At 42.8% G+C, this 21,124-nt stretch overlaps 2 pseudogenes; both read left to right on the top strand.

Annotated features, from left to right (window-relative positions):
• The first annotated feature begins 394 nt into the window (after nucleotides 1-394).
• LOC132482914 (ferritin light chain-like) lies at nucleotides 395-1,401 on the top strand (annotated as a pseudogene).
• Nucleotides 1,402-10,982: 9,581 nt separating this feature from the next.
• Nucleotides 10,983-11,989, top strand: LOC132482915 (ferritin light chain-like; annotated as a pseudogene).
• The last annotated feature ends 9,135 nt before the right edge of the window (nucleotides 11,990-21,124 follow it).

Consider the following 21,124-nt stretch of genomic DNA (forward strand, 5'->3'; position numbering starts at 1 on the left):
ACTAGAGCATGGACTTGAGGATATGGGGAGGGGGAAGGGTAAGCTGTGACAAAGTGAAAGAGCGGCATGGACATATATACACTACCAAATGTAAGGTAGAGAGCTAGTGGGAAGCAGCCGCATAGCACAGGGAGATCAGCTCGGTTCTTTGTGACCGCCTGGAGGGGTGGGATAGGGAGGGTGGGAGGGAGACGCAAAAGGGAGGGGATATGGGAACATATGTATATGTATAACTGATTAAATTTGTAAAATAAAAAAAATAAAAAAATATAGTGAAAAAAAAAAGAAGGAATGCAAGCAGCATTTAGAAGCAGAGAGCAACCCCTTGCTGACAGCCAGCAAGGAAACAGTGAACCTCTGATCTACAGCCTCAAGGAACCAGATTCTGCCAACAATGGGAATGAGTTTGGAAGCAGATTATCTCCCAGACCCTCCATATAAGAGCCCAGCCCAGCCCAGCCAACACCCTGGCTTCAGCCTTGTGTGATCTTATACATAGGATGTAGTTGAACCCACCTAGATTTCTGACCCATAGAACTGTGTGCTCACCAGTGTGTACTGCCTTAAGCTTTGAAATTTGCAGTCATTTGTTATGCAGCAATAGAAAATTAAGAAAAGGACTGATAAGATTCATTCACTGCAGCAGAGGAGGTTAGGGTGTAGGCAGTGTGCTAGGCAGTGCTTTGGATCTGTCTCTTGCTTCAGTAGTGTTTGGGTGGAACAGACCCACATGGACATCCCCTGCTCCAGCCTCTGGTCACCCTCCAACCTTTTTTCCAGTCACAACCTTCAGAATCAGCCACTCAGCTCCCCTTGGTCACCGGGACCAACCAACACCACTTTTTGAGCTTAACTGCTTTCTACCGATCAACCACGAGTTTCCAGATTCGTCAGAATTATCACACTGAGGTGGAGGCCCCTGTCAACCCCCTGGCTGACACACAGCTGAGGGCCTCCTACACCTCCCTCTCTCTGAGCTTCTATTTCGACTGCGACAACGTGGCCCTGGAGGGCATGGGCCACTTTTTCTGTGAATTGGCCAAGGAGAAGTGCGAGGGAGCCAAGCATCTCTTGAAAACACAAAACCAGCGTGGCAGCCGCGCCTTCTTCTAGAATGTGCAGAAGCCATCTCCAGATGAGTGGGATAAAACCCAGGATACTATGGAAGCTGCCGTGCTTGTGGAGGAGAACGTGAACCAGGCCCTTGTGGACCTGCGTGCCCTGGGTTCTGCCCACGCAGACCCCCGCCTCTGTGACTTCCTGGAGAGCCTTGTCTTAGATGAGCAGATTAAACTCATCAAGAAGATGGGTGACCACCTGACCAACCTCCGCAGGCCGGCTGGTCCCCAGGCTGGGCTGGGTGGGTCTCTCTTCGAAAGGCTCACCCTCCAGCATGACTAGGTGCCTCTGGAGCCCAGCGACCTTTGAGGATCCCCTCTGGCGTCAGGGTTTCTGCCTGAAGCCCCTCCCTGCAGCCACTAGGCAGCTTTTTAACTGCCCTGGAGCTCTCTCCCAAGCCTTGGACCAAATGGAAACCATAAAGCTTTTTACAGCAAAAAAAAAAAGAGTGGGGTATAGTAAGTAATGCATTATGCTTGGAATACATTGGAGACACTTGGAAAAGCAAGCACTGCTGGCCAGGCGATTTCTCAGCCATGTGAAATCCTTCCTTCATTTGGAAAGTCTTGGACTTGGAACTGTCACTGGTGTTCCTATAGTCTGGCACCTCAAAAGCATGACCATTTAATTTTATTCTCCACAGATAATTTGCAAACATTCAACAAGGGAAGGAAATGGAAGCAGGAAAATTTTTATAACTGGCTTCTTTGTTCAGAGGAATTGTGCTTGCTTACTACTTTGTAATTTGCCCACTAGAGACTAAAGGAAAACTCATTTGGATGTGTACCAAATAAGAAGCAGAAGGTTGCAACTGGATATTATAACTGTCCATTACTTATCTTATTAAAGAGGGATTCAATTTTTCTCAACAATCAAAAGTGGAAACAACACAAATGTCCATCAGCAGATGAATGGATAAACAAAATGTGCTGTATACAGTACAATATCACTCAGCTTTAAAAAGGAAATAAAGTCTGATATGCTAAAACACAGATGACATTATGCTCAAAGACATCATGCTAAGTGAAATAAGCCAGTCACAAGAGGACAAATATTGTATGATTCCACTTATATAAGAAATCTAGGGTAGTCAAATTCACAGAGACAGAAAGTAGAATGGTGTTGTCCAGGGGCTGGGAAGGGAGGAATGGGGAGTTGGTGTTTAATGAGTTCAGAGTTTCAGTTTTGGGAGATGAAGGTCTGGAGATGGTTGGTGGTAATGGTTGTGCAACAATATGAATGTACTTAATGCCAATGAATACAGTTAAAAGTAATTAAAAGGTTAAATTTTATGTTATGTATATTTTGCTGCCATTTTTTTTTAAAAAAGGGATTACATAAACTTCCCTTCTTCAGAAATCATCATTCAGTTGTGTTAAAGGAATTTCACTGTGGGTGACTTTCTATAATAAAACTCCTTCTATTCTCATCTAAAAAAAAAAAAAAAAGAAAAAGGCATGGATCATTGTGATGAAAAAGGCATGGAGCCTTGTCATGCCAGGGTTCATGGAGCATACTGACGACAAGTGTCAGGGAGCATTGTGATGACAAGTGTATTGAGCATTGTGAGGACAAAGGTCATGGAGCATTGTGATGAGAAGACAATGGATAAATGTGATGATGAGCATCATGGGGTGTTGTGATGATAAGTGTTATGCAACATTGTGATAACCAGGGTTTGGAGCATTGTGATGACAGAGGTCATGGAGCATTTTGATTTCATTGTGATGACAATAGCTTGAAGCATTATGATGATGGGCATGGTGCATTGTGATGACAAGGTTCATGGAGCATTGAGATGAAAAGGGGCATGGAGCATTGTGATTACAGGGGTCTTGGAGCATTGTGATGACAAGGGCATGGAGCATTGTGATGAGAAGTCCATGGAACATTCTGATGACATGCGTTATGGAGCTTTGTGATGACAAGGGCATGTTGCATTGTGATGACAGGGGTCTTGGAGCATTGCGATGAAAAGGGCATGGATCATTGTGATGAAAAAGGCATGGAGCCTTGTCATGACAGGGTTCATGGAGCATATTGACGAAAAGTGTCAGGGAGCATTGTGATGACAAGTGTATTGAGAATTGTGATGACAAAGGTCATGGAGCATTGTGATGAGAAGACCATGGATAATTGTGATGATGAGTGTCATGGGGTGTTTTGATGATAAGTGTTATGCAACATTGTGATCACCAGGGTTTGGATCATTGTGATGACAGAGGTCATGGAGCATTTTGATTTCATTGTGATGACAATAGCCTGAAGCACTATGATGATGGGCACGGTGCATTGTGATGACAGGGTTCATGGAGCATTGAGATGAAAAGGGGCATGGAGCATTGTGATTACAGGGGTCTTGGAGCATTGTGATGACAAGGGCATGGAGCATTGTGATGAGAAGTCCATGGAACATTCTGATGACATGCATCATGGAGCTTTGTGATGACAAGGGCATGGAGCATTGTGATTACAGGGGTCTTGGAGCATTGTGATGGAAAGGGAATGGATCATTGTGATGAAAAAGGCATGGAGCCTTGTCATGACAGGGTTAATGGAGCATACTGACAACAAGTGTCAGGGAGCATTGTGATGACAAGTGTATTGAGAATTGTGATGAAAAAGGTCATGGAGCATTGTGATGAGAGGACCATGGATAATTGTGATGATGAGCGTTATGCGGTGTTGTGATGATAAGTGTTATGCAACATTGTGATCATCAGGGTATGGAGCATTGTGATGACAGAGGTCATGGAGCATTTTGATTTCATTGTGATGACAATAGACTGAAGCATTATGATGATGCACATGGTGCATTGTGATGACAGGGTTCATGGAGCATTGAGATGAAAAGGGGCATGGAGCATTGTGATTACAGGGGTCTTGGAGCATTGTGATGACAAGGGCATGGAGCATTGTGATGAGAAGTCCATGGAACATTCTGATGACATTTGTCATGGAGCTTCGTGATGACAAGGGCATGGAGCATTGTGATTACAGGGGTCTTGGAGCATTGTGATGACAAGGGCATGGAACATTGTGATGAGAAGTCCATGGAACATTCTGATGACAAGCGTCATGGAGCTTTGTGATGACAAGGGCATGGAGCATTGTGATTACAGGGGTCGTGGGGCATTGTGATGAAAAAGGCATGGATCAGGACTTCCGGGTAAGATGGCGGAAGAGTAAGACGCGGAGATCACCTTCCTCCCCACAGATACACCAGAAATACAGCTACACGTGCAACAACTCCTACAGAACAACTACTGAACGCTGGCAGAAGACCCCAGACCTCCCAAAAGGCAAGAAACTCCCCACATACCTGGGTAGGGCAAAGCAGAGAGATTCCCGCAGAGAGGAGCGGTGCCGAGCGGCACTCACCAGCCCGAGAGGCTTGTCTGCTCCCCCGCCAGGGCGGGCGGCGCTGGAGCTGAGGCTCGGGCTTCGGTCAGAGCGTAGGGAGAGGACTGGGACTGGCGGCGAGAACTCAGCCTGAAGGGGGCTAATGTGCCACAGCTAGCCGGGAGGGAGTCCGGGAAAACTCTGGAGCTGCCGAAGAGGCAGGAGACTTTCTCTTCCCTCTTGGTTTCCTGGTGTGCGAGGAGAGGGGATTAAGAGCGCCGCGTAAAGGAGCTCCAGAGACGGGCGCGAGTCGCGGCTGAAAGCGCGGAGCCCAGAGACGGGCGTGGGACGCTGGGGCTGCTGCTGCCGCCGCCAAGAAGCCTGTGTGCGAGCGCAGGACACTGTCCACACCGCCCTTCCGGGAGCCTGTGCAGCCTGCCACTGCCGGGGTCCCGGGATCCAGGGGCGGCTTCCCTGGGAGAACGCACGGCGCGCCCCGGGCTGGTGCAACATCACGCCGACCTCTGCCGCTGCAGGCACGCCCCGCACTCCGTGCCCCTCCCTCCCGCCCGGCCTGAGTGAGCCAGAGTCCCCGAAGAGGCTGCTCCTTTAACCCTGTCCTGTCTGAGCGAAGAACAGACGCCCTCCGGCGACCTACACGCAGAGGCGGGGCGAAATCCAAAGCTGAGACCCAGGAGCTGTGAGAACAAAGAAGAGAAAGGGAAACCTCTCCCAGCAGCCTCAGAAGCAGCGGATTAAAGCTCCACAATCAACTTCATGTACCCTGCATCTGTGGAATACATGAATAGACAACAAATCATCCCAAATTGAGGAGCCAGGAGTCAGTGCTGTGCCTCTGAGGTGGGAGAGCGAACTTCAGGACACTGGTCCACAAGAGACCTCCCAGCTCCACATAATATCAAACGGCGAAAATCTTCCAGAGATCTCCATCTCAACACCAGCACCCAGCTTCACTCAACGACCAGCAAGCTACAGTGCTGGACACCCTATGCCAAACAACTAGCAAGACAGGAACACAACACCACCCATTAGCAGAGAGGCTGCCTCAAATCATAAAAAGTCCGCAAACACCCCAAAACACACCACCAGACGTGGACCTGCCCACCAGAAAGACAAGATCCAGCCTCATCCACCAGAACACAGGCAGTAGTCCCCTCCACCAAGAAGCCTACACAACCCACTAAACCAACCTTAGCCACTGGGGACAGACACCAAAAACAACGGGAACTACGAACCTGCAGCCTGCAAAGAGGAGACCCCAAACACAGTAACATAAGCAAAATGAGAAGACAGAAAAACACACAGCAGGAGAAGGAGCAAGATAAAAACCCACCAGACCTAACAAATGAAGAGGTAATAGGCAGTCTATCTGAAAAAGAATTCAGAATAATGATGGTAAAGATGATCCAAAATCTTGGAAATAGAATAGACAAAATGCAAGAAACAGTTAACAAGGACCTAGAAGAACTAAAGACGAATCAAGCATCGATTAAAAACACAATAAATGAAATAAAAAATACTCTAGATGGGATCAATAGCAGAATAACTGAGGCAGAAGAACGGATAAGTGAGGTGGAAGATAAAATAGTGGAAATAACTGCTGCACAGCAAAATAAAGAAAAAAGAATGAAAAGAACAGAGGACAGTCTCAGAGACCTCTGGGACAACATTAAACGCACCAACATTCGAATTATAGGGGTTCCAGAAGAAGAAGAGAAAAAGAAAGGGACTGAGAAAATATTTGAAGAGATTATAGTTGAAAACTTCCCTAATATGGGAAAGGAAATAGTTAATCAAGTCCAGGAGGCACAGAGAGTCCCATACAGAATAAATCCAAGGAGAAATACACCAAGACACATATTAATCAAACTGTCAAAAATTAAACACAAAGAAATCATATTAAAAGCAGCAAGGCAAAAACAACAAATAACACACAAGGGAATCCCCATCAGGATAACAGCTGATCTCTCAGTAGAAACTGTACAAGCCAGAAGGGAGTGGCAGGACATACTTAAAGTGATGAAGGAGAAAAACCTGCAACCAAGATTACTCTACCCAGCAAGGATCTCATTCAGATTTGATGGAGAAATTAAAACCTTTACAGACAAGCAAAAGCTGAGAGAGTTCAGCACCACCAAACCAGCTTTACAACAAATGCTAAAGGAACTTCTCTAGGCAAGAAACACAACAGAAGGAAAAGACCTACAATAACGAACCCAAAACAATTAAGAAAATGGGAATAGGAACATACATATCAATAATTACCTTAAATGTAAATGGACTAAATGCTCCCACCAAAAGACACAGACTGGCTGAATGGATACAAAAACAAGACCCATATATATGCTGTCTACAAGAGACCCACTTCAGACCTAGAGATACATACAGACTGAAAGTAAGGGGATGGAAAAAGATATTCCATGCAAATGGAAACCAAAAGAAAGCTGGAGTAGCAATTCTCATATCAGACAAAATAGACTTTAAAATAAAGACTACTAGAAGAGACAAAGAAGGACACTACATAATGATCAAGGGATCAATCCAAGAAGAAGATATAACAATTGTAAATATTTATGCACCAAACATAGGAGCACCTCAATACATAAGGGAAATATTAACAGCCATAAAAGGAGAAATCGACAGTAACACAATCATAGTAGGGGACTTTAACACCCCACTTTCACCAATGGACAGGTCATCCAAAATGAAAATAAATAAGGAAACACAAGCTTTAAATGATACATTAAACAAGATGGACTTAATTGATATTTATAGGACATTCCATCCAAAAACAACAGAATACACATTTTTCTCAAGTGCTCATGGAACATTCTCCAGGATAGATCATATCTTGGGTCACAAATCAAGCGTTGGTAAATTTAAGAAAATTGAAATTGTATCAAGTATCTTTTCCGACCACAATGCTATGAGACTAGATATCAATTACAGGAAAAAAGCTGTAAAACATACAAACACATGGAGGCTAAACAATACACTACTTAATAACGAAGTGATCACTGAAGAAATCAAAGAGGAAATTAAAAAATACCTAGAAACAAATGACAATGGAGACACGACGACCCAAAACCTATGGGATGCAGCAAAAGCAGTTCTAAGAGGGAAGTTTATGGCAATTCAATCACACCTTAAGAAACAGGAAATATCTCGAATAAACAACCTAACCTTGCACCTAAAGCAATTAGAGAAAGAAGAACAAAAACATCCCAAAGTTAGCAGAAGGAAAGAAATCATAAAAATCAGATCAGAAATAAATGAAAAAGAAATGAAGGAAACGATAGCAAAGATCAATAAAACTAAAAGCTGGTTCTTTGAGAAGATAAACAAAATTGATAAACCATTAGCCAGACTCATCAAGAAAAAAAGGGAGAAGACTCAAATCAATAGAATTAGAAATGAAAAAGGAGAAGTAACAACTGACACTGCAGAAATACAAAAGATCATGAGAGATTACTATAAGCAACTCTATGCCAATAAAATGGACAACCTGGAAGAAATGGACAAATTCTTAGAAATGCACAACCTGCCAAGACTGACTCAGGAAGAAATAGAAAATATGAATAGACCAATCACAAGCACTGAAATTGAAACTGTGATTAAAAATCTTCCAACAAACAAAAGCCCAGGACCAGATGGCTTCACAGGCGAATTCTATCAAGCATTTAGAGAAGAGCTAACACCTATCCTTCTCAAACTCTTCCAAAATATAGCAGAGGGAGGAACACTCCCAAACTCATTCTACGAGGCCACCATCACCTTGATACCAAAACCAGACAAGGATGTCACAAAGAAAGAAAACTACAGGCCAATATCACTGATGAACATAGATGCAAAAATCCTCAACAAAATACTAGCAAACAGAATCCAACAGCACATTAAAAGGATCATACACCATGATCAAGTGGGGTTTATTCCAGGAATGCAGGGATTCTTCAATATACGCAAATCAATCAATGTGATACACCATATTAACAAGTTGAAGGAGAAAAACCATATGATCATCTCAATAGATGCAGAGAAAGCTTTTGACAAAATTCAACACCCATTTATGATAAAAACCCTGCAGAAAGTAGGCATAGAGGGAACTTTCCTCAACATAATAAAGGCCATATATGACAAACCCACAGCCAGCATCGTCCTCAATGGTGAAAAACTGAAACCATTTCCACTAAGATCAGGAACAAGACAAGGTTGCCCACTCTCACCACTCTTATTTAACATAGTTTTGGAAGTTTTAGCCACAGCAATCAGAGAAGAAAAGGAAATAAAAGGAATCCAAATGGGAAAAGAAGAAGTAAAGCTGTCACTGTTTGCAGATGACATGATACTATACATAGAGAATCCTAAAGATGCTACCAGAAAACTACTAGAGCTAATCAATGAATTTGGTAAAGTTGCAGGATACAAAATTAATGCACAGAAATCTCTGGCATTCCTATATACTAATGATGAAAAATCTGAAAGTGAAATCAAGGAAACACTCCCATTTACCATTGCAACAAAAAGAAAAAAATATCTAGGAATAAACCTACCTAAGGAGACAAAAGACCTGTATGCAGAAAATTATAAGACACTGATGAAAGAAATTAAAGATGATACAAATAGATGGAGAGATGTACCATGTTCTTGGATTGGAAGAATCAACATTGTGAAAATGACTCTACTACCCAAAGCAATCTACAGATTCAATGCAATACCTATCAAACTACCAATGGCATTTTTCACAGAACTAGAACAAAAAATTTCACAATTTGTATGGAAACACAAAAGACCCCGAATAGCCAAAGCAATCTTGAGAACGAAAAATGGAGCTGGAGGAATCAGGCTCCCTGACTTCAGACTATACTACAAAGCTACAGTAATCAAGACAGTATGGTACTGGCACAAAAACAGAAAGATAGATCAATGGAACAGGGTAGAAAGCCCAGAGATAAACCCACGGACATATGGTCACCTTATCTTTGATAAAGGAGGCAGGAATGTACAGTGGAGAAAGGACAGTCTCTTCAATAAGTGGTGCTGGGAAAACTGGACAGGGACATGTAAAAGTATGAGATTAGATCACTCCCTAACACCATACACAAAAATTAGCTCAAAATGGATTAAAGACCTAAATGTAAGGCCAGAAACTATCAAACTCTTAGAGGAAAACATAGGCAGAACACTCTATGACATAAATCACAGCAAGATCCTTTTTGACCCATCTCCTAGAGAAATGGAAATAAAGACAAAGATAAACACATGGGACCTAATGAAACTTCAAAGCTTTTCCACAGCAAAGGAAACCATAAACAAGACCAAAAGACAACCCTCAGAATGGGAGAAAATATTTGCAAATGAAGCAACTGACAAAGGATTAATCTCCAAAATTTATAAGCAGCTCATGCAGCTCAATAGCAAAAAAACAAACAACCCAATCCAAAAATGGGCAGAAGACCTAAATAGACATTTCTCCACAGAAGATATACAGACAGCCAACAAACACATGAAAGGATGCTCAACATCTTTACTCATTAGAGAAATGCAAATCAAAACTACAATGAGATATCATCTCACACCAGTCAGAATGGCCATCATCAAAAAATCTAGAAACAATAAATGCTGGAGAGGGTGTGGAAAAAAGGGAACACTCTTGCACTGCTGGTGGGAATGTGAATTGGTACAGCCACTATGGAGAACGGTATGGAGGTTCCTTAAAAAACTACAAATAGAACTACCATATGACCCAGCAATCCCACTACTAGGCATATACCCTGAGAAAACCATAATTCAAAAAGAGACATGTACCAAAATGTTCATAGCAGCCCTATTTACAATAGCCCGGAGATGGAAACAACCTAAGTGTCCATCATCGGATGAATGGATAAAGAAGATGTGGCACATATATACAATGGAATATTACTCAGCCATAAAAAGAAATGAAATTGAGCTATTTGTAATGAGGTGGATGGACCTAGAGTCTGTCATACAGAGTGAAGTAAGTCAGAAAGAGAAAGACAAATACTGTATGCTGACACATATATATGGAATTTAAGAAAAAAATGTCATCAAGAACATAGGGGTAAGACAGGAATAAAGACACAGACCTACTAGAGCATGGACTTGAGGATATGGGGAGGGGGAAGGGTAAGCTGTGACAAAGTGAAAGAGCGGCATGGACATATATACACTACCAAATGTAAGGTAGAGAGCTAGTGGGAAGCAGCCGCATAGCACAGGGAGATCAGCTCGGTTCTTTGTGACCGCCTGGAGGGGTGGGATAGGGAGGGTGGGAGGGAGACGCAAAAGGGAGGGGATATGGGAACATATGTATATGTATAACTGATTAAATTTGTAAAATAAAAAAAATAAAAAAATATAGTGAAAAAAAAAAGAAGGAATGCAAGCAGCATTTAGAAGCAGAGAGCAACCCCTTGCTGACAGCCAGCAAGGAAACAGTGAACCTCTGATCTACAGCCTCAAGGAACCAGATTCTGCCAACAATGGGAATGAGTTTGGAAGCAGATTATCTCCCAGACCCTCCATATAAGAGCCCAGCCCAGCCCAGCCAACACCCTGGCTTCAGCCTTGTGTGATCTTATACATAGGATGTAGTTGAACCCACCTAGATTTCTGACCCATAGAACTGTGTGCTCACGAGTGTGTACTGCCTTAAGCTTTGAAATTTGCAGTCATTTGTTATGCAGCAATAGAAAATTAAGAAAAGGACTGATAAGATTCATTCACTGCAGCAGAGGAGGTTAGGGTGTAGGCAGTGTGCTAGGCAGTGCTTTGGATCTGTCTCTTGCTTCAGTAGTGTTTGGGTGGAACAGACCCACATGGACATCCCCTGCTCCAGCCTCTGGTCACCCTCCAACCTTTTTTCCAGTCACAACCTTCAGAATCAGCCACTCAGCTCCCCTTGGTCACCGGGACCAACCAACACCACTTTTTGAGCTTAACTGCTTTCTACCGATCAACCACGAGTTTCCAGATTCGTCAGAATTATCACACTGAGGTGGAGGCCCCTGTCAACCCCCTGGCTGACACACAGCTGAGGGCCTCCTACACCTCCCTCTCTCTGAGCTTCTATTTCGACTGCGACAACGTGGCCCTGGAGGGCATGGGCCACTTTTTCTGTGAATTGGCCAAGGAGAAGTGCGAGGGAGCCAAGCATCTCTTGAAAACACAAAACCAGCGTGGCAGCCGCGCCTTCTTCTAGAATGTGCAGAAGCCATCTCCAGATGAGTGGGATAAAACCCAGGATACTATGGAAGCTGCCGTGCTTGTGGAGGAGAACGTGAACCAGGCCCTTGTGGACCTGCGTGCCCTGGGTTCTGCCCACGCAGACCCCCGCCTCTGTGACTTCCTGGAGAGCCTTGTCTTAGATGAGCAGATTAAACTCATCAAGAAGATGGGTGACCACCTGACCAACCTCCGCAGGCCGGCTGGTCCCCAGGCTGGGCTGGGTGGGTCTCTCTTCGAAAGGCTCACCCTCCAGCATGACTAGGTGCCTCTGGAGCCCAGCGACCTTTGAGGATCCCCTCTGGCGTCAGGGTTTCTGCCTGAAGCCCCTCCCTGCAGCCACTAGGCAGCTTTTTAACTGCCCTGGAGCTCTCTCCCAAGCCTTGGACCAAATGGAAACCATAAAGCTTTTTACAGCAAAAAAAAAAGAGTGGGGTATAGTAAGTAATGCATTATGCTTGGAATACATTGGAGACACTTGGAAAAGCAAGCACTGCTGGCCAGGCGATTTCTCAGCCATGTGAAATCCTTCCTTCATTTGGAAAGTCTTGGACTTGGAACTGTCACTGGTGTTCCTATAGTCTGGCACCTCAAAAGCATGACCATTTAATTTTATTCTCCACAGATAATTTGCAAACATTCAACAAGGGAAGGAAATGGAAGCAGGAAAATTTTTATAACTGGCTTCTTTGTTCAGAGGAATTGTGCTTGCTTACTACTTTGTAATTTGCCCACTAGAGACTAAAGGAAAACTCATTTGGATGTGTACCAAATAAGAAGCAGAAGGTTGCAACTGGATATTATAACTGTCCATTACTTATCTTATTAAAGAGGGATTCAATTTTTCTCAACAATCAAAAGTGGAAACAACACAAATGTCCATCAGCAGATGAATGGATAAACAAAATGTGCTGTATACAGTACAATATCACTCAGCTTTAAAAAGGAAATAAAGTCTGATATGCTAAAACAAGGATGACATTATGCTCAAAGACATCATGCTAAGTGAAATAAGCCAGTCACAAGAGGACAAATATTGTATGATTCCACTTATATAAGAAATCTAGGGTAGTCAAATTCACAGAGACAGAAAGTAGAATGGTGTTGTCCAGGGGCTGGGAAGGGAGGAATGGGGAGTTGGTGTTTAATGAGTTCAGAGTTTCAGTTTTGGGAGATGAAGGTCTGGAGATGGTTGGTGGTAATGGTTGTGCAACAATATGAATGTACTTAATGCCAATGAATACAGTTAAAAGTAATTAAAAGGTTAAATTTTATGTTATGTATATTTTGCTGCCATTTTTTTTTAAAAAAGGGATTACATAAACTTCCCTTCTTCAGAAATCATCATTCAGTTGTGTTAAAGGAATTTCACTGTGGGTGACTTTCTATAATAAAACTCCTTCTATTCTCATCTAAAAAAAAAAAAAAAAGAAAAAGGCATGGATCATTGTGATGAAAAAGGCATGGAGCCTTGTCATGCCAGGGTTCATGGAGCATACTGACGACAAGTGTCAGGGAGCATTGTGATGACAAGTGTATTGAGCATTGTGAGGACAAAGGTCATGGAGCATTGTGATGAGAAGACAATGGATAAATGTGATGATGAGCATCATGGGGTGTTGTGATGATAAGTGTTATGCAACATTGTGATAACCAGGGTTTGGAGCATTGTGATGACAGAGGTCATGGAGCATTTTGATTTCATTGTGATGACAATAGCTTGAAGCATTATGATGATGGGCATGGTGCATTGTGATGACAAGGTTCATGGAGCATTGAGATGAAAAGGGGCATGGAGCATTGTGATTACAGGGGTCTTGGAGCATTGTGATGACAAGGGCATGGAGCATTGTGATGAGAAGTCCATGGAACATTCTGATGACATGCGTTATGGAGCTTTGTGATGACAAGGGCATGTTGCATTGTGATGACAGGGGTCTTGGAGCATTGCGATGAAAAGGGCATGGATCATTGTGATGAAAAAGGCATGGAGCCTTGTCATGACAGGGTTCATGGAGCATATTGACGAAAAGTGTCAGGGAGCATTGTGATGACAAGTGTATTGAGAATTGTGATGACAAAGGTCATGGAGCATTGTGATGAGAAGACCATGGATAATTGTGATGATGAGTGTCATGGGGTGTTTTGATGATAAGTGTTATGCAACATTGTGATCACCAGGGTTTGGATCATTGTGATGACAGAGGTCATGGAGCATTTTGATTTCATTGTGATGACAATAGCCTGAAGCACTATGATGATGGGCACGGTGCATTGTGATGACAGGGTTCATGGAGCATTGAGATGAAAAGGGGCATCGAGCATTGTGATTACAGGGGTCTTGGAGCATTGTGATGACAAGGGCATGGAGCATTGTGATGAGAAGTCCATGGAACATTCTGATGACATGCATCATGGAGCTTTGTGATGACAAGGGCATGGAGCATTGTGATTACAGGGGTCTTGGAGCATTGTGATGGAAAGGGAATGGATCATTGTGATGAAAAAGGCATGGAGCCTTGTCATGACAGGGTTAATGGAGCATACTGACAACAAGTGTCAGGGAGCATTGTGATGACAAGTGTATTGAGAATTGTGATGAAAAAGGTCATGGAGCATTGTGATGAGAGGACCATGGATAATTGTGATGATGAGCGTTATGCGGTGTTGTGATGATAAGTGTTATGCAACATTGTGATCATCAGGGTATGGAGCATTGTGATGACAGAGGTCATGGAGCATTTTGATTTCATTGTGATGACAATAGACTGAAGCATTATGATGATGCGCATGGTGCATTGTGATGACAGGGTTCATGGAGCATTGAGATGAAAAGGGGCATGGAGCATTGTGATTACAGGGGTCTTGGAGCATTGTGATGACAAGGGCATGGAGCATTGTGATGAGAAGTCCATGGAACATTCTGATGACATTTGTCATGGAGCTTCGTGATGACAAGGGCATGGAGCATTGTGATTACAGGGGTCTTGGAGCATTGTGATGACAAGGGCATGGAACATTGTGATGAGAAGTCCATGGAACATTCTGATGACAAGCGTCATGGAGCTTTGTGATGACAAGGGCATGGAGCATTGTGATTACAGGGGTCGTGGGGCATTGTGATGAAAAAGGCATGGATCAGGACTTCCGGGTAAGATGGCGGAAGAGTAAGACGCGGAGATCACCTTCCTCCCCACAGATACACCAGAAATACAGCTACACGAGCAACAACTCCTACAGAACAACTACTGAACGCTGGCAGAAGACCCCAGACCTCCCAAAAGGCAAGAAACTCCCCACATACCTGGGTAGGGCAAAGCAGAGAGATTCCCGCAGAGAGGAGCGGTGCCGAGCGGCACTCACCAGCCCGAGAGGCTTGTCTGCTCCCCCGCCAGGGCGGGCGGCGCTGGAGCTGAGGCTCGGGCTTCGGTCAGAGCGTAGGGAGAGGACTGGGACTGGCGGCGAGAACTCAGCCTGAAGGGGGCTAATGTGCCACAGCTAGCCGGGAGGGAGTCCGGGAAAACTCTGGAGCTGCCGAAGAGGCAGGAGACTTTCTCTTCCCTCTTGGTTTCCTGGTGTGCGAGGAGAGGGGATTAAGAGCGCCGCATAAAGGAGCTCCAGAGACGGGCGCGAGTCGCGGCTGAAAGCGCGGAGCCCAGAGACGGGCGTGGGACGCTGGGGCTGCTGCTGCCGCCGCCAAGAAGCCTGTGTGCGAGCGCAGGACACTGTCCACACCGCCCTTCCGGGAGCCTGTGCAGCCTGCCACTGCCGGGGTCCCGGGATCCAGGGGCGGCTTCCCTGGGAGAACGCACGGCGCGCCCCGGGCTGGTGCAACATCACGCCGACCTCTGCCGCTGCAGGCACGCCCCGCACTCCGTGCCCCTCCCTCCCGCCCGGCCTGAGTGAGCCAGAGTCCCCGAAGAGGCTGCTCCTTTAACCCTGTCCTGTCTGAGCGAAGAACAGACGCCCTCCGGCGACCTACACGCAGAGGCGGGGCCAAATCCAAAGCTGAGACCCAGGAGCTGTGAGAACAAAGAAGAGAAAGGGAAACCTCTCCCAGCAGCCTCAGAAGCAGCGGATTAAAGCTCCACAATCAACTTCATGTACCCTGCATCTGTGGAATACATGAATAGACAACAAATCATCCCAAATTGAGGAGCCAGGAGTCAGTGCTGTGCCTCTGAGGTGGGAGAGCGAACTTCAGGACACTGGTCCACAAGAGACCTCCCAGCTCCACATAATATCAAACGGCGAAAATCTTCCAGAGATCTCCATCTCAACACCAGCACCCAGCTTCACTCAACGACCAGCAAGCTACAGTGCTGGACACCCTATGCCAAACAACTAGCAAGACAGGAACACAACACCACCCATTAGCAGAGAGGCTGCCTCAAATCATAAAAAGTCCGCAAACACCCCAAAACACACCACCAGACGTGGACCTGCCCACCAGAAAGACAAGATCCAGCCTCATCCACCAGAACACAGGCAGTAGTCCCCTCCACCAAGAAGCCTACACAACCCACTAAACCAACCTTAGCCACTGGGGACAGACACCAAAAACAACGGGAACTACGAACCTGCAGCCTGCAAAGAGGAGACCCCAAACACAGTAACATAAGCAAAATGAGAAGACAGAAAAACACACAGCAGGAGAAGGAGCAAGATAAAAACCCACCAGACCTAACAAATGAAGAGGTAATAGGCAGTCTATCTGAAAAAGAATTCAGAATAATGATGGTAAAGATGATCCAAAATCTTGGAAATAGAATAGACAAAATGCAAGAAACAGTTAACAAGGACCTAGAAGAACTAAAGACGAATCAAGCATCGATTAAAAACACAATAAATGAAATAAAAAATACTCTAGATGGGATCAATAGCAGAATAACTGAGGCAGAAGAACGGATAAGTGAGGTGGAAGATAAAATAGTGGAAATAACTGCTGCACAGCAAAATAAAGAAAAAAGAATGAAAAGAACAGAGGACAGTCTCAGAGAGCTCTGGGACAACATTAAACGCACCAACATTCGAATTATAGGGGTTCCAGAAGAAGAAGAGAAAAAGAAAGGGACTGAGAAAATATTTGAAGAGATTATAGTTGAAAACTTCCCTAATATGGGAAAGGAAATAGTTAATCAAGTCCAGGAGGCACAGAGAGTCCCATACAGAATAAATCCAAGGAGAAATACACCAAGACACATATTAATCAAACTGTCAAAAATTAAACACAAAGAAATCATATTAAAAGCAGCAAGGCAAAAACAACAAATAACACACAAGGGAATCCCCATCAGGATAACAGCTGATCTCTCAGTAGAAACTGTACAAGCCAGAAGGGAGTGGCAGGACATACTTAAAGTGATGAAGGAGAAAAACCTGCAACCAAGATTACTCTACCCAGCAAGGATCTCATTCAGATTTGATGGAGAAATTAAAACCTTTACAGACAAGCAAAAGCTGAGAGAGTTCAGCACCACCAAACCAGCTTTACAACAAATGCTAAAGGAACTTCTCTAGGCAAGAAACACAACAGAAGGAAAAGACCTACAATAACGAACCCAAAACAATTAAGAAAATGGGAATAGGAACATACATATCAATAATTACCTTAAATGTAAATGGACTAAATGCTCCCACCAAAAGACACAGACTGGCTGAATGGATACAAAAACAAGACCCATATATATGCTGTCTACAAGAGACCCACTTCAGACCTAGAGATACATACAGACTGAAAGTAAGGGGATGGAAAAAGATATTCCATGCAAATGGAAACCAAAAGAAAGCTGGAGTAGCAATTCTCATATCAGACAAAATAGACTTTAAAATAAAGACTACTAGAAGAGACAAAGAAGGACACTACATAATGATCAAGGGATCAATCCAAGAAGAAGATATAACAATTGTAAATATTTATGCACCAAACATAGGAGCACCTCAATACATAAGGGAAATATTAACAGCCATAAAAGGAGAAATCGACAGTAACACAATCATAGTAGGGGACTTTAACACCCCACTTTCACCAATGGACAGGTCATCCAAAATGAAAATAAATAAGGAAACACAAGCTTTAAATGATACATTAAACAAGATGGACTTAATTGATATTTATAGGACATTCCATCCAAAAACAACAGAATACACATTTTTCTCAAGTGCTCATGGAACATTCTCCAGGATAGATCATATCTTGGGTCACAAATCAAGCCTTGGTAAATTTAAGAAAATTTAAATTGTATCAAGTATCTTTTCCGACCACAATGCTATGAGACTAGATATCAATTACAGGAAAAAAGCTGTAAAACATACAAACACATGGAGGCTAAACAATACACTACTTAATAACGAAGTGATCACTGAAGAAATCAAAGAGGAAATTAAAAAATACCTAGAAACAAATGACAATGGAGACACGACGACCCAAAACCTATGGGATGCAGCAAAAGCAGTTCTAAGAGGGAAGTTTATGGCAATTCAATCACACCTTAAGAAACAGGAAATATCTCGAATAAACAACCTAACCTTGCACCTAAAGCAATTAGAGAAAGAAGAACAAAAACATCCCAAAGTTAGCAGAAGGAAAGAAATCATAAAAATCAGATCAGAAATAAATGAAAAAGAAATGAAGGAAACGATAGCAAAGATCAATAAAACTAAAAGCTGGTTCTTTGAGAAGATAAACAAAATTGATAAACCATTAGCCAGACTCATCAAGAAAAAAAGGGAGAAGACTCAAATCAATAGAATTAGAAATGAAAAAGGAGAAGTAACAACTGACACTGCAGAAATACAAAAGATCATGAGAGATTACTATAAGCAACTCTATGCCAATAAAATGGACAACCTGGAAGAAATGGACAAATTCTTAGAAATGCACAACCTGCCAAGACTGACTCAGGAAGAAATAGAAAATATGAATAGACCAATCACAAGCACTGAAATTGAAACTGTGATTAAAAATCTTCCAACAAACAAAAGCCCAGGACCAGATGGCTTCACAGGCGAATTCTATCAAGCATTTAGAGAAGAGCTAACACCTATCCTTCTCAAACTCTTCCAAAATATAGCAGAGGGAGGAACACTCCCAAACTCATTCTACGAGGCCACCATCACCTTGATACCAAAACCAGACAAGGATGTCACAAAGAAAGAAAACTACAGGCCAATATCACTGATGAACATAGATGCAAAAATCCTCAACAAAATACTAGCAAACAGAATCCAACAGCACATTAAAAGGATCATACACCATGATCAAGTGGGGTTTATTCCAGGAATGCAGGGATTCTTCAATATACGCAAATCAATCAATGTGATACACCATATTAACAAGTTGAAGGAGAAAAACCATATGATCATCTCAATAGATGCAGAGAAAGCTTTTGACAAAATTCAACACCCATTTATGATAAAAACCCTGCAGAAAGTAGGCATAGAGGGAACTTTCCTCAACATAATAAAGGCCATATATGACAAACCCACAGCCAGCATCGTCCTCAATGGTGAAAAACTGAAACCATTTCCACTAAGATCAGGAGCAAGACAAGGTTGCCCACTCTCACCACTCTTATTTAACATAGTTTTGGAAGTTTTAGCCACAGCAATCAGAGAAGAAAAGGAAATAAAAGGAATCCAAATGGGAAAAGAAGAAGTAAAGCTGTCACTGTTTGCAGATGACATGATACTATACATAGAGAATCCTAAAGATGCTACCAGAAAACTACTAGAGCTAATCAATGAATTTGGTAAAGTTGCAGGATACAAAATTAATGCACAGAAATCTCTGGCATTCCTATATACTAATGATGAAAAATCTGAAAGTGAAATCAAGGAAACACTCCCATTTACCATTGCAACAAAAAGAAAAAATATCTAGGAATAAACCTACCTAAGGAGACAAAAGACCTGTATGCAGAAAATTATAAGACACTGATGAAAGAAATTAAAGATGATACAAATAGATGGAGAGATGTACCATGTTCTTGGATTGGAAGAATCAACATTGTGAAAATGACTCTACTACCCAAAGCAATCTACAGATTCAATGCAATACCTATCAAACTACCAATGGCATTTTTCACAGAACTAGAACAAAAAATTTCACAATTTGTATGGAAACACAAAAGACCCCGAATAGCCAAAGCAATCTTGAGAACGAAAAATGGAGCTGGAGGAATCAGGCTCCCTGACTTCAGACTATACTACAAAGCTACAGTAATCAAGACAGTATGGTACTGGCACAAAAACAGAAAGATAGATCAATGGAACAGGATAGAAAGCCCAGAGATAAACCCACGGACATATGGTCACCTTATCTTTGATAAAGGAGGCAGGAATGTACAGTGGAGAAAGGACAGTCTCTTCAATAAGTGGTGCTGGGAAAACTGGACAGGGACATGTAAAAGTATGAGATTAGATCACTCCCTAACACCATACACAAAAATTAGCTCAAAATGGATTAAAGACCTAAATGTAAGGCCAGAAACTATCAAACTCTTAGAGGAAAACATAGGCAGAACACTCTATGACATAAATCACAGCAAGATCCTTTTTGACCCATCTCCTAGAGAAATGGAAATAAAGACAAAGATAAACACATGGGACCTAATGAAACTTCAAAGCTTTTCCACAGCAAAGGAAACCATAAACAAGACCAAAAGACAACCCTCAGAATGGGAGAAAATATTTGCAAATGAAGCAACTGACAAAGGATTAATCTCCAAAATTTATAAGCAGCTCATGCAGCTCAATAGCAAAAAAACAAACAACCCAATCCAAAAATGGGCAGAAGACCTAAATAGACATTTCTCCACAGAAGATATACAGACAGCCAACAAACACATGAAAGGATGCTCAACATCTTTACTCATTAGAGAAATGCAAATCAAAACTACAATGAGATATCATCTCACACCAGTCAGAATGGCCATCATCAAAAAATCTAGAAACAATAAATGCTGGAGAGGGTGTGGAAAAAAGGGAACACTCTTGCACTGCTGGTGGGAATGTGAATTGGTACAGCCACTATGGAGAACGGTATGGAGGTTCCTTAAAAAACTACAAATAGAACTACCATATGACCCAGCAATCCCACTACTAGGCATATACCCTGAGAAAACCATAATTCAAAAAGAGACATGTACCAAAATGTTCATAGCAGCCCTATTTACAATAGCCCGGAGATGGAAACAACCTAAGTGTCCATCATCGGATGAATGGATAAAGAAGATGTGGCACATATATACAATGGAATATTACTCAGCCATAAAAAGAAATGAAATTGAGCTATTTGTAATGAGGTGGATGGACCTAGAGTCTGTCATACAGAGTGAAGTAAGTCAGAAAGAGAAAGACAAATACTGTATGCTGACACATATATATGGAATTTAAGAAA

Source organism: Mesoplodon densirostris, unplaced genomic scaffold, assembly GCF_025265405.1.
Source record: "Mesoplodon densirostris isolate mMesDen1 unplaced genomic scaffold, mMesDen1 primary haplotype scaffold_35, whole genome shotgun sequence".
NCBI lineage: Eukaryota > Metazoa > Chordata > Mammalia > Artiodactyla > Ziphiidae > Mesoplodon > Mesoplodon densirostris.